The sequence below is a fragment of the Hylobates moloch genome, unplaced genomic scaffold, assembly GCF_009828535.3.
Source record: "Hylobates moloch isolate HMO894 unplaced genomic scaffold, HMol_V3 SCAFFOLD_12, whole genome shotgun sequence".
In the NCBI taxonomy this organism is placed as follows: domain Eukaryota; kingdom Metazoa; phylum Chordata; class Mammalia; order Primates; family Hylobatidae; genus Hylobates; species Hylobates moloch.
Genome location: NW_026652287.1, coordinates 10872601 through 10884671, shown reverse-complemented (window position 1 = coordinate 10884671; position 12071 = coordinate 10872601). Strand labels below are relative to the sequence as shown.

The 12071-nt window shown below is 53.0% G+C and overlaps 1 protein-coding gene and 1 non-coding gene across 4 annotated transcripts in view; one reads left to right on the top strand and one right to left on the bottom strand.

Moving 5' to 3' along the window:
- Window positions 1–12071, top strand: part of PSMD9 (proteasome 26S subunit, non-ATPase 9) — a 181187-nt gene that overhangs the window by 47581 nt on the left and 121535 nt on the right. The gene's annotated exons all lie outside the window — the stretch shown is intronic.
- LOC116479735 (5S ribosomal RNA) lies at window positions 10958–11077 on the bottom strand. Its single transcript, XR_004251053.1, has one exon. It is a non-coding gene; the product is annotated as a 5S ribosomal RNA (ribosomal RNA).

Sequence of the window (12071 nt, the reverse complement as noted above, 5' to 3'; positions counted from 1 at the left end):
CTGTCACCCCCTAATCACACTCTCCCACCCTCCCCGAATCACACTTGCCCACCCCCACTGCCCTGCTCTCTGCTGACAATAAACAGGTGACATTCCCCATCTGGGACAAAGACAACTAGAAGCAGACCTCGGTTCTCCTTTTGCCCTAAAATGCTATTTTCCTGCATTTCTCAAAGTGCCCATCTGGAAAAGGCCCAAAGCGTCTCTGAGAGTCCTGGCTCTCACTCAGCTACTGGCCTCGAGGCCTCCTCCCACTGCGGGGCCTCCTCTCTCCGCCTGCACACTGGGTGCTGGGCTCTGCCTGCCTCTGATGGATGGAATGCTTTGGAATGGGATCATGGCCACCACATGCTCTTCAGCCCCTGGGGGGATGCACGGAGTGAGGACCATCATCTAGCGGTTTCCTTGGCTCCAGCTCCTTTCCTGAGAACCCCAGTTTCAGTGCTGGGAGAATAGTCATCTTTTCTCATAGTTACCAGATCGGTGCCCTCTGGAGTTTAAAAAAGAGGGGCTCCTAGGCATGAAGCAAACCTTGATTTCCTATGAAGAAGGGTTTAGGGGACCTCAGCCCCACCTCTATTCAAGAGAAAGGGACAAAAGATTTTGGAATAAATTACCAATACTTAAAAAGCAAGCTGAGGACAGACAGACCTTATCCACATTTCCTGACATGAGACTTGATTGGTAAAACTCTGAAGTCAGTTTTGACTTTTCAAATCTTTTTGACACCTTCCGAGCCACTCGGCTCGGACACCATGACCACCTGGGAATCTTTCTAAATTAGGGGAAAAAAATTGGGGGGCTGCATTTCAGGAGGGAAAGATAAGTCTCCCTTCTTTGTTGCTGAACCCAAGGGAAACCAGCTGGGTGAAAACAAATGCTGATGAAGGAATTCAAATTTTTTTTTTATGTATTATTTTTTTTTTCCAAGAGAGGACTGCGGGAAACAAAAATTTGCAAAGAATTGACTTACAAACAGGTTGTCGCCTTCCACCCTTCGCCTTCAAAAGGTTTCAGCCACATGCCTGGGGACATTAAACATATGGTTGCTCAACATTATTTGTTGACAGACTCGGAGCCTCACCAAATTGAGTTAACCAACGTCAGTCCAAAACAAAAGGCAAGGCAGTCACAAGGCATGCAACGCTCCCAGCCTGCAGGTCATCGTCTACCAGAGGACCTCAGGGCCCACTCAGTGGCACCTGGCCTCAGCCCTTCCTCGGAGGTCCAAGTCATCTTCAAGCTGAGTGACCTCAGGAGATGACAACAAAAGGTTTCTCGGGTGTATCTAGAACTCCCAGGTCTCAAGGACTTGAAAAAGTCAAAATGTGAGAGTGGGTGGAAGTGTCCTACAATTTGTTTTTCTCCTGGAAAAAAAAAAAATCAATGGAAAAAAAAAAAAAGTCCAATGGTAGGGGGAAGGGGAGAGGGGAGGTAAATTATTTGCAATTTCCAAATAGATTCAGTGGCTGTGAGGGAATGGGGTGTGTTGGCATTACCTTTTCTGGGAAGGCTGCTTTCACTAGAGCCATTGGGGAGGGGGAAAGATAAATAAAAGATAAATATAAGAGAGAGGGCAGTTTAATGATCATTTGGACCATATCTATTCCTTATCAACCTAACTGAAGTTAAAAGAATGTAGTGATGATCGAGATGTTGTCTTAAGTATCAAACGCACAACATATCCACTTGTTGCTGTCACTCTTCCATCACTCTTCACGGCTTCAGGATGAGGGGAAGGGGAGATTTCATCTACAAGGGTTGGGAAATGGAAATCCACCAGTCCCCAAATGCCTGTATCTGTGCCACCTCATGGGCAGTGACATTGCAGGATGGGGTCACCTATCATCTCGCCAGAAAAATTTAAATGGTGAGGGTAAGACACAGCTTCCTAGGGAATCCTGGGGTTCCCTAGTTTAGATAGGAGTCCCCACCTTGGGCCACAAAGGCAAATTCTTTTTCTTTTTTTTTTTTTTTTTGAGATGGAGTCTCGCTCTGTCGCCCAGGCTGGAGTGCAGTGGCTCAATCTAAGCACACTGTGACCTCTGCCTCCTGGATTCAAGCAATTCTCCTGCCTCAACCTCCCGATTAGCTGGGACTACAGGCATGCACCACCGTGCCTGGCTAATTTTTGTATTTTTTTTTAGTAGAGATTGGGTTTCACCATGTTGGCCAGGCCGGTCTCGAAATCCTGACCTCAGATCATCTGCCCGCCTTGGCCTCCCAAAGTGCTGGGATTACAGGCGTGAGCCACCAGCACCTGGCCAGGCAAATTCTTTTTCTAAGACAAAGCCACACCACGGAGCTTGGAGACTGATGGTTCCCTCTGTCCCACCTCCTGCATTTTGTTTCCAGGCAAAGCCATGTTTTAGGACTCTTAAAACATTTTTTTTTTTTTTTTAGATGGAGTTTTGCTCTTGTTGCCCAGGCTGGAGTGCAGTGGTGCGATCTCAGCTCACTGCAACCTTTGCCTCCCGGGTTCAAGTGATTCTCCTGCCTCAGCCTCCTGAGTAGCTGGGATTACAGGCACACACCACCACACCCGGCTAATTTTTGTATTTTTAGTAGAGACGGGGTTTCACCATGTTGGTCAGGCTGGTCTCGAACTCCTGACCTCAGATCATCCGCCCACCTTGGCCTCCCAAAGTGCTGGGATAACAGGCGTAAGCCAGCATGCCCAGCCTTTAAAACACTATTTTTAAATGGCCATAACCTTCTTAAGAAAGCTCTCAGGGCTGTAAAGAATGAAGCTGTAGTGAGCTGACAAAGAGCCCTGGCATCTTATCTGGTTCCAGAACTCTCTCCCCAGTGCCTTTTGTCTGCCTTGGCTCCTAAGGCATAAACAATTGGGCCTCGTAGCTAAGCCCCTCTCCCAAGACCAGAAATCAAAGCAGATTAACAGCCTGCCGCTGCTCCCAGCCCAGTCAGCCCCAAGCCCCCACTGCCAGCCTGCTTCGGTGAAACCAGATGGGGTGCCCACTCAGGGGAAGGGACAGTAGGCCTCGGTGGGGGAGGGGACCTGCCATTCTCAACGAGGACGTGATATTCCACATGAGTTCAGTGTGACGCTCAGGGGTCCGGCCAGCACCCTGCCAATCGTCGTAGGTGGGGGAGGGGAGCTGGGCTCCTAAGGGAACCATGGGGCCCAAATCCACTGAGTTTACAGTTGAATTCCCGGGGGACGGGGTGGTTCTCCAGCAAGTTGCCACAGCCTTTAGAAATCCCAGCCTGACTCCGGTTTTCAGGAATTGCCTGGAAAGTCATGGGCCTGACTTCTACTAGATTTCTCCGTCTCTGTTCCACACATCTGCTCGTGCACAAACTGGCCTGAACTCCAGGACAGGCCAAAGAACAGTTGGCCGAAGCCCTAGACAGCATTGACCCAGACTGTGAGATGACCACTTGTATCCAAACAGTGCCTTTCTCCTGAACAGCATGGGGCGGCTCCTCCAGAGCAGGGTGGGGGCTGGCCTTCCCCAGGTGGGACAGGGATGGTGGGCCACAGAGAGGTGAGGGGAGAAAGTCCACAAAATGAGGGTCTCCCATGGGGCCCCAGCCCAGACCCGAGTCTCTGCAGATCTAGGCATCACGTGTCAATCTGCAGAGGTACACATGCCTCGCAACATCTGACCACCGAACACAGCTCCAAGTGGTCTCCAGGAAACCCCCAGACAAGGGCCCCCAATGCCGGGACTGTTCAATGTTCAGATACAAAGGTGGCAGCTAATACTTTGCTCATGTATGTGATTTTGTGCAAACCAATGCCTGAAAACAAGACCAGGAGAGACAGGGTCTTGGTACACAGCAGGTGCCCTTGTGACACCTCTCCTTAGATCTACGCAGAGCAACACCTCACTGGGGCAAAAAGCCATCTCAGAGGCAAATCCCAAGAAGAAATGGTGTGGTCTGGCTACAGAATGGAATATTATTCAGCCATGAAAAAGAATGAAGCTCTGGCACATGCTACAATGTGGATGAACCTGGAAATCATTATGCTACGTGAAAGAAACCAGACACAAAAGGCCACATGTTGAATGACTCCATTTGCATCAAATGTCCAGAATAGGCAAATCCACAGAGATAGAAAATAGATTAGGGCTAGCCAGGGGAAAACCAGGGAGACACAGGAAGTGACTGCTTGTGGGTACAAGGTTTCTTTGTGGGGTGATGAAAATGTTCTGGAATTAGTGGTGATGATGACACAATCTTGTAAAGATACTAAAATCACTGAATTGTACACTTCGAATGGTAAATTTTAGGGTATATGAATTACATCTCAATTTAAATAAAAGAAAATGAATATTTGAATAGCTATGTTGAAAAAACAGGAACAAGTAGAACAGGAAATGGGCCTTTTTTGCCCCAAGTCTCCGGGGTTTTTTTTGTTTGTCTGTTTGTTTGTTTTTTTTTTAGTATGAGACAGGTCCGGCTCTGTCGCCCAGGATGGAGTGCGGTGGTGTGATCTCGGTTCACTGCAACCTCTGCCTCCCGGGCTCAAACCACCCTCTCACCACAGCCTCCCAAGTAGCTGGGACTACAGGCTTACACCACCACGCCCAGCTTTTTTGTATTTTTGGTAAAGACAGGGTTTCATCATGTTGGCCGGGCTGGTCTCAAACTCCTGACCTCACGTGATCCACCCACCTCAGCCTCCCAAAGTGCTGGGATTACAGGCGTGAGCCACTGCGCCCGGCCCCAAGTCTTCAGTTTTGACCCAGTTTGGGACCTGTCTTATGTGCCTGGGGACACGTGATCAAGTCATAGCACAAGAAAGGCTGTGGCAAGTTCAGGCCACTTGTCCTTTTCAGGGGACACTTGTGGAGTGAAGGACACACATCAGTTACCTAAGCCTCCGCCTTTGGTTGTAGGACATGGGGTGAGTGAGGGAAACTTGACGTCTGGGAAACTAGCACAGTCCCCATGAAGGGCAGAGAAAAGCCTCGGCCCCAGGAAACTAGACATGTCCCCAGCAGACATGGAGACTAGCTCAGAGACAGTACCCATGGGGACTCAGGCACTGGCTTCCTCAGGGCCTCTCCCCACTCAGATCTGGGGTCCCTGGGAGAACACATAGCCAGGACCCGACCTCAGACCAGGCCAGGCCCTTCCAAGGTCCACACCCATCCTCCAAACAGCAGCGACCAAATCCCCCTAATCCCTCACACCTCTTTCTCCACGTGAGAAGGAGGAAGAGGCAGGGTCCCTGAAATCTCACGGTGCTTTCTCAGAGACACTTCCTCTTCCACAAGGGGGTTTTGGCTGCCCCCAACCTGGAGGTGAACAGAAACTCCAGGGCCTCCGGGTGGGGCTCCTACAGGCATTCCCCTGCCCCCTGCCCTGCAGAACCAGAACTGAAGCCAGCTTGAGAGGGGAAGCGGGAGGGAGAGGGGAACCGTGGAGGACTTCAGCATGACCTGTCCAACAGACTCAGCACCGGCATAGCTCAGGGGCCGGGCGCGCACGTGAGGAGAGAAGGGAACCTCCTTACCCGCGTCCTGTCCTCGATCTCGTAGATCCGCAGCTGCATGGGCACGTTAAAGCTGTGCAGGATGTTTCCGCCGAACACCAAAGAGTCTACAGGGGTGTAGACGGCATGGATCCAACCTGGGGTGGGAAGAGCAAGGAGATGAGCTGCTGGCCCCTGTGGGCTCCCACACCTCACAAGGCTGCAGGGAGGGAGAGCGAGCTTGCAGGAGGGCGCAGAGAGTGGAGAAGAGCAGCCAGGGCCTGGGGCAGTGGCGCCCAGCAATGCCTGCTGCAGAACGCCCAGGCCTGGGCCGCCGAGAGGACTCAGACTTGCAGCCTCGAGCAGCCACTGCCTGGCTCAAGTCAGGAGCTGAGAAGCTGCAGATCAGTCCCCACTTCTTGAGGACCATGATGACAAAAGCTTCCTCCAGGGACCTGGCCGCAATGGCCAGCGGAGAGGCAGGCCCTTTCCCCACCTCCACGCAGGCCACGGAGCCTCGCCTCCCCTCCCAGGTGGCACATGTGTCCAGAGTCTTTCCTCACCATCCCAGAGGGGTCACAAAGGATGGCTCAGAACCATGATGCAGGAGTGACGTCTTGCCAGAGCTGCGGGACCCAAGCACTTTCCTCCGCCCAAGTCCATCTTCTTGGCATCAAACTCCACCCAGGCCCCTTTCCACGCAGTCTCCTTGGTCACACAACGCCTGCATGCCCCCCTCAGCTCTGCCCTCCACTCTGCCCCACAGGCTGCTGGTAAGTCTCTCCTGCAGCTTCTCACAGCTGGGAGCCACAGTTTTTCATCTCTCCAGGCTCCCAGCCTGGAACCAGACACAGTCACCATCACAAGGGAAATGGAGGCCGGGCCAGGTATAGTGGTGCACCTCTGTGATCCCAGCACTTTGGGAGGCTGAGGCGGGAAGATCGCTTGAGCTCAGGAGTTTGAGATCAGCCCAGACAATATAGTAAGACCTCATCTCTAAAAAAAATTAAATAAATAGCAGGGCATGGTGGTGCACTCTGTGGTCCCAGCTACTCAGGAGGCTGAGGTGGGAGGATCACTCGAGCTCCAGAGGTTGAGGCTTCAGTGATCTGTGATCACACTCCTGCACTCCAGCCTGGGTAACAGAGCAAGACCATCTCAAAAAGAAAAAAAAAAAGAAAAAACGATAATAGAGGGCCCACCTTGTGCCAGGCACAGTGGTCTAAGGGCTTTCCAGGCCTTAACTCATTAATTCTCATGAAATCCCTAAAAAGTATATACTATATTCATGGCCGGGCGTGGTGGCTCACGCCTGTAACCCCAACGCTTTGGGAGGCCGAGGCGGGCGGATCACCTAAGGTTGGGAGTTCGAGACCAGCCTTACCAACATGGAGAAACCCCGTCTCTACTAAAAATACAAAATTAGCCAGGCGTGGTGGTGCACGCCTGTAATCCCAGCTACTCAGGAGGCTGAGGCAGGAGAATTGCTTGAACCTGGGAGGCGAGGTTGCAGTGAGCCAAGATCACGCCATTGCACTCCAGCCTGGGAAACAAGAGTGAAACTCCGTCTCAAAAAAAAAAAAAAAGAAAGTATATACTATATTCAACCTCAATTTACAGATGAGGGCCAGGCACAGTGGCTCATGCCTATAATCCCAGCACTTTGGAAGGTTGAGGCGGGAGGATCACCTGAGGTCAGGAGTTTGAGATCAGCCTGGCCAATATGGCGAAACCCCATCTCCACTAAAAATACAAAAATTAGCCAGGCGTGGTGGCACATGCCTGTAATCCCAGCTACTTGGGAGGCGGAGGCATGAGAATTGCTTGAACCAGGGAGGTGGAGGTTGCAATGAGCCAAGAACGCGCCACTGCACTTCAGCCTGGGGGAATAGAGCCAAAAACAACAACAAAAATTATGGATGAGGAAAGTGAGGCACAGAAAAATGAAGTCACCTATCAGGATTTTGAGCCCGGGAAGTCGGGCTCCGCATTGTCCATGAAGGCTGGGAGAAAGCCCCTCATTCACTGGGACACACAGCTGCTGCATTGCAATTCACAGTGGCCATACTGCAAGTGCTCAGGTGACATGTGTGTGGCTCCTGGCTGCTGGGTCACACAGCGTGGGGCTAGGGGATGGGCAGGAGGAGAATCAACCCCAATTCACAGATGCTGAAACTGAGTGCACAAAGGGGGAAGCCACTTGCTGAATGAGTCACAGCTGGCAAGCGACAGCAGCTCCGTTTTTAGCCACCACGCTGCACAGCTGCCGCTGCATCAAAGGCTCTGCACAGGCCTGTGAGTCCCGGGGGACAGGCTGGGAAATACAGAGGGGAGGCAAAAGGAGAAACGCAGAGAGAAATAAGGACAAGGGCGGACAGAGGCGGAGCAACTTACAGTGAAGGACAGAGGAGGGTCGGCTGGGGGAAGGGTGCAGCAGAGGGAAGGGTGGCGGTGCCCCAAGACCCTGCACCTTGAAGGGCCTGGACCTGGAGGCCGCTGTCCCCTCCTCTCCCGGCCATGCACTTTATTATTTTGCTCTGAGGAAAATTACAGCAACTGCCTCTGCCCCCCAAGCCTGAGCAGTTCCAGTCTCTGTCCCCCAATGAAACACGCTAGCCCTGAGTCATGGGTGGTCACCGCTGCTGGGAGCAACGCTCCTGCCTGGAAGACAGCACAGACTGCGAGGCCACTGCTGGCATCTGCAGTGGACACTCAGCCGCTGGCCCTTCCCACCAGGGCAACGCGTGGAACAGAGCTGGCCATCCTCAGGGGAGAGCAAGGGAAAGCTCATCACCAGGAGCCCAATGCTGCCGGGTACAGGCACGAGGGCTTTGCTTTAGGGAACCTCGTTCTGTGCCTGGCTCCCCGGGTCTCTGGAGTGAGCCATGAAAGACAGCTGCTCTGTGCGGTTGCAAGTGGCCGTCGAGCTCCCCAGCTTCCCACCCCACGACCTTCACCCTCCTCTGCACAGAAGCATGGCTGCCGCCCTGAAAGAGCCTCTGTCCCCACATCCACTTCAGTCTCCTGCCTCTGCTGCCTGCAGGCTGGTCTCAACATTTTCATGTTTCCACCAAGTGGAACCACGCTATTGAATGCTGTTATTGTCGCCATCCCCGTTATCCTGGCAACATTTCCTAAGACTGGGACCCGGGACCACCAGGTCATGCGATGCACAGGCAGATGCATCTTATACGGCCCCACAAGCCCACCTCCCTCCCTGCAGAAAGCCCAAGTCCAGGGGCTGGGGTTCCATCCTGTCCCCTCCACTCCCCTCCCTTCTGGGGAACTTGGTGAGCAAGTCCTGAATCCATATAAGCAATTGGCATTGGTATCTGTGGTCGTCTCAGTCGATCACGAGGGCGGTGCCCACGTGCATCCGTCTTTCCCAGCCCTGGACTCTCCCTGTTCTCCTGGCAGGTGCAGAGGCCAACGCACCTGACTTACATCTGTTGCCCTGACGCGGGAGGAAAGAGGAACGCAGAGGAGAGCTGCTGCTGCAAGGAGGGGGCAGGGGATCTGCACGCCCAGACACTCAAGGGATTCTAGAAGCTTTTACCCACTCCCCTTTCCAGCCAGGGCCTCAAGGTGGGTCAGGCAGCCACCCCTGGATTAGCTGCCACCGCGTCCCTCCCCCAGCTCTGCTCACATCTGCTTCATTACCCACACGCCTCCCTCAGGAAGAAGGAGGCGTGGAAATGACAGCGTTTGTGGGCCCCATCCATACCCCCCTCCAGTGGCCTCTCGACAGCCCAGGAAGCATGAGAGCTGGTGTTCCCAGGCTGCTGCCTGGGCTGGGAACGCTGGCATCTGCCTCCTGCTTCCAGCCAGAGTCATCGACAATATGAAGGCAATAAACAGAGGCTATTCAGGCCAAGCAACCAGGGACAGATGCAGTCATGGATGGGAAGCCAGTGATCCACAAAGCAGCACATTCTCTGGGACCTGAGGGGCCCCAAGAAGGGCAGCGGGGGCACGTGGGGCTCACCCACAACCAAGACGCTCAGGACTCAGAATCCAAAGGCCCCACCCACATCTGCCTCCACCTCTGCGGCTTTGGCAGGAATAAACCCAGAGGTCTCAGAACTGGGCAAGCGGCACCTCACAGATGCCCACAACCCAACCGGACCCTGGCTTCTTTCACCGACATCAGTGAACTCCCTGCACCAGGCCAGGATCAGGAACGACCCTGTGGCTGCTGACATGAAGTAATGATACTCTCCCTTCAAGGACCTCATAGTTGGGACCAGGGGCCAATTACTTCACGCCACCGCGTGTTTAAAAATGGGGATATTTCTTTTGTTGTTGTTTTGTTGGTTTTTGTTTTTTTGAGCCAGAGTCTTACTGTGTCACCCAGGCTGGAGTGCAGTGGTGCCATCTCGACTCACTGCAACCTCCACCTCCCAGGTTCAAGCCATTCTCCTGCCTCAGCCTCCTGAGTAGCTGGAATCACAGGCACACAAATTTTTAGTAGAGACGAGGTTTTACCATGTTGGCCAAGCCGGTCTCTAACTCCCAGCCTCAGGTGATCCGCCCGCCTCAGCCTCCCAAAGTGCTAAGTGCTGGGATTACAGGCGTGAGCCACCGTGCCACGCCAGTACATTCCATATGACAATCTGAAATGCTGCCTTCCCCCTAGAAAAATAGGAAGGTCTGGATTCCCACCTGGCCCTAGCTGGCCTGGCTGAGCAGGTACTGCCCAGTTTCCCACGGCCCCAACCCGTCCAGTCCCCTTCCCTGCTTTAGACACATTTGATAGATGGATCGTCTGAGGCCCGACCACGTGACACCATTAAGGAATTGCTTCTCAGACTCGCTGGAGTATAAGAAATACCTGGGGCTATCATGATATTTGGGTCTTCAGTGGTTCTTTCTAGAATGCAAGGATGGGAAATAACTTTAGGCCAGCCCAAGTCACAGACCCCTGGGTCTTCCCCAGGCACTGCCATCCCCACTTATATGACAAATAAGGTCCCCATACTGGCCTCTGCCACCCTGGATGCCACATGGCTGGACATGCTGCACTCAGGAGGGAGGGGATCTGTCTTTTTTTTTTTTTTTTTTGAGACGGAGTCTCGCTCTGTCACCCAGGCTGGAGTGCAGTGGCGCAATCTCGGCGCACTGCAAGCTCCGCCTCCCAGGTTCACGCCATTCTCCTGCCTCAGCCTCTCCGAGTAGCTGGGACTACAGGCGCCCGCCACCACGCCCGGCTAATTTTTTTGTATTTTTAGTAGAGACGGGGTTTCACCGTGGTCTCAATCTCCTGACCTCGTGATCCGCCCGCCTCGGCCTCCCAAAGTGCTGGGATTACAAGCGTGAGCCACCGCACCCGGCCAAAAATGAGCCAGGCGTGGTGGCGGGCGCCTGTAGTCCCAGCTACTTGGGAGGCTAAGACAGGAGAATGGCGTGAACCCAGGAGGCAGAGCTTGCAGTGAGCCGAGATCACGCCACTGCACTCCAGCCTGGGCAACAGAGCAAGACTCAGTCTGGAAGAAAAGGAAAGAAAAAGCAAAAAGCCTACAGCACCCGGTATTCCCAGGTGGTCTCCCATCCAAGTACTAACCAGGCCCGAACCCTGCTTAGCTTCCGAGATCAGACGAGATCGGGAGCGTTCAGGGTGGTATGGCCGTAGACAGAGGGGATCTGTCTTATGTCCCCTCCAAGGCCCCCCACATCATCTGGCACCAAGTGGGCCCTTAAGAAAGTTTGTTAAATGAAGCCAAGACTGGTAGCTCACACCTGTAATCCCAGCACTTTGGGAGGCCAAGGAAGACGGATCGCTTGAAGTCAGGAGTTTGAGACCAGCCTGGCCAACATAATGAAACCCCGTCTCTACTAAAAATAGAAAAAATTAGCTGGGTGTGGTGGCACACGCCTGTAATCCCAGTCACTCAGGAGGCTGAGGCAGGAGAATCACTTGAACCCAGGAGGCAGAAGTTGCAGTGAGCCAATATTGCGCCATTGCCCTCCAGCCTGGGTGACAGAGCAAGACTCTGCCTCGGGAAAAAAAAAAAAGAAAGTTTGTTAAATGAGCAAATAGTTCACACATAGTCAAGAGTCAAGAAGGAGGACCAGATCCCAAGTCTCCTGACTCCCAAGCTACTGGGGTTCAAGGTAGGTATACTTGGGAATATGTGTTTTCAAAGTAGGCACACCTGGGTTCTTGCTCTGACCTGGTCACTGTGAGATCTTGGGCCTTAGGTATTTTCTTTATTTGTTTAAAAAAAAAAATGGTGTCACATGCCTGTAGTCTCAGCTACCCTAGAGGCTGTGATAGGACGATTGTTTAAGCCCAGGAGGTCAAGGCAACGCTGCAATGAGCTGTGATCACAACATCGCACTCCAGTCTGGGCACAAGAGCAAGACCATGGCTCTAAAACAAAATTCAAAAATTTTTTTAGCCGGGCGCAGTGGCTCACACCTGTAATCCCAGCACTTGGGGAGGCCAAGGAGGGCCGATCACCTGAGGTCAGGAGTTCAAGACCACCTTGGGCAACATGGTGAAACCACGTCTCTACTAAAACTACAAAAATTAGCTGGGCGTAGTGGTGCACGCGTGTAATCCCAGCTAATCAGGAGGCTGAGGCAGGAGAATCACTTGAACTCAGGAGGCGGAGGTTGCAGTGAG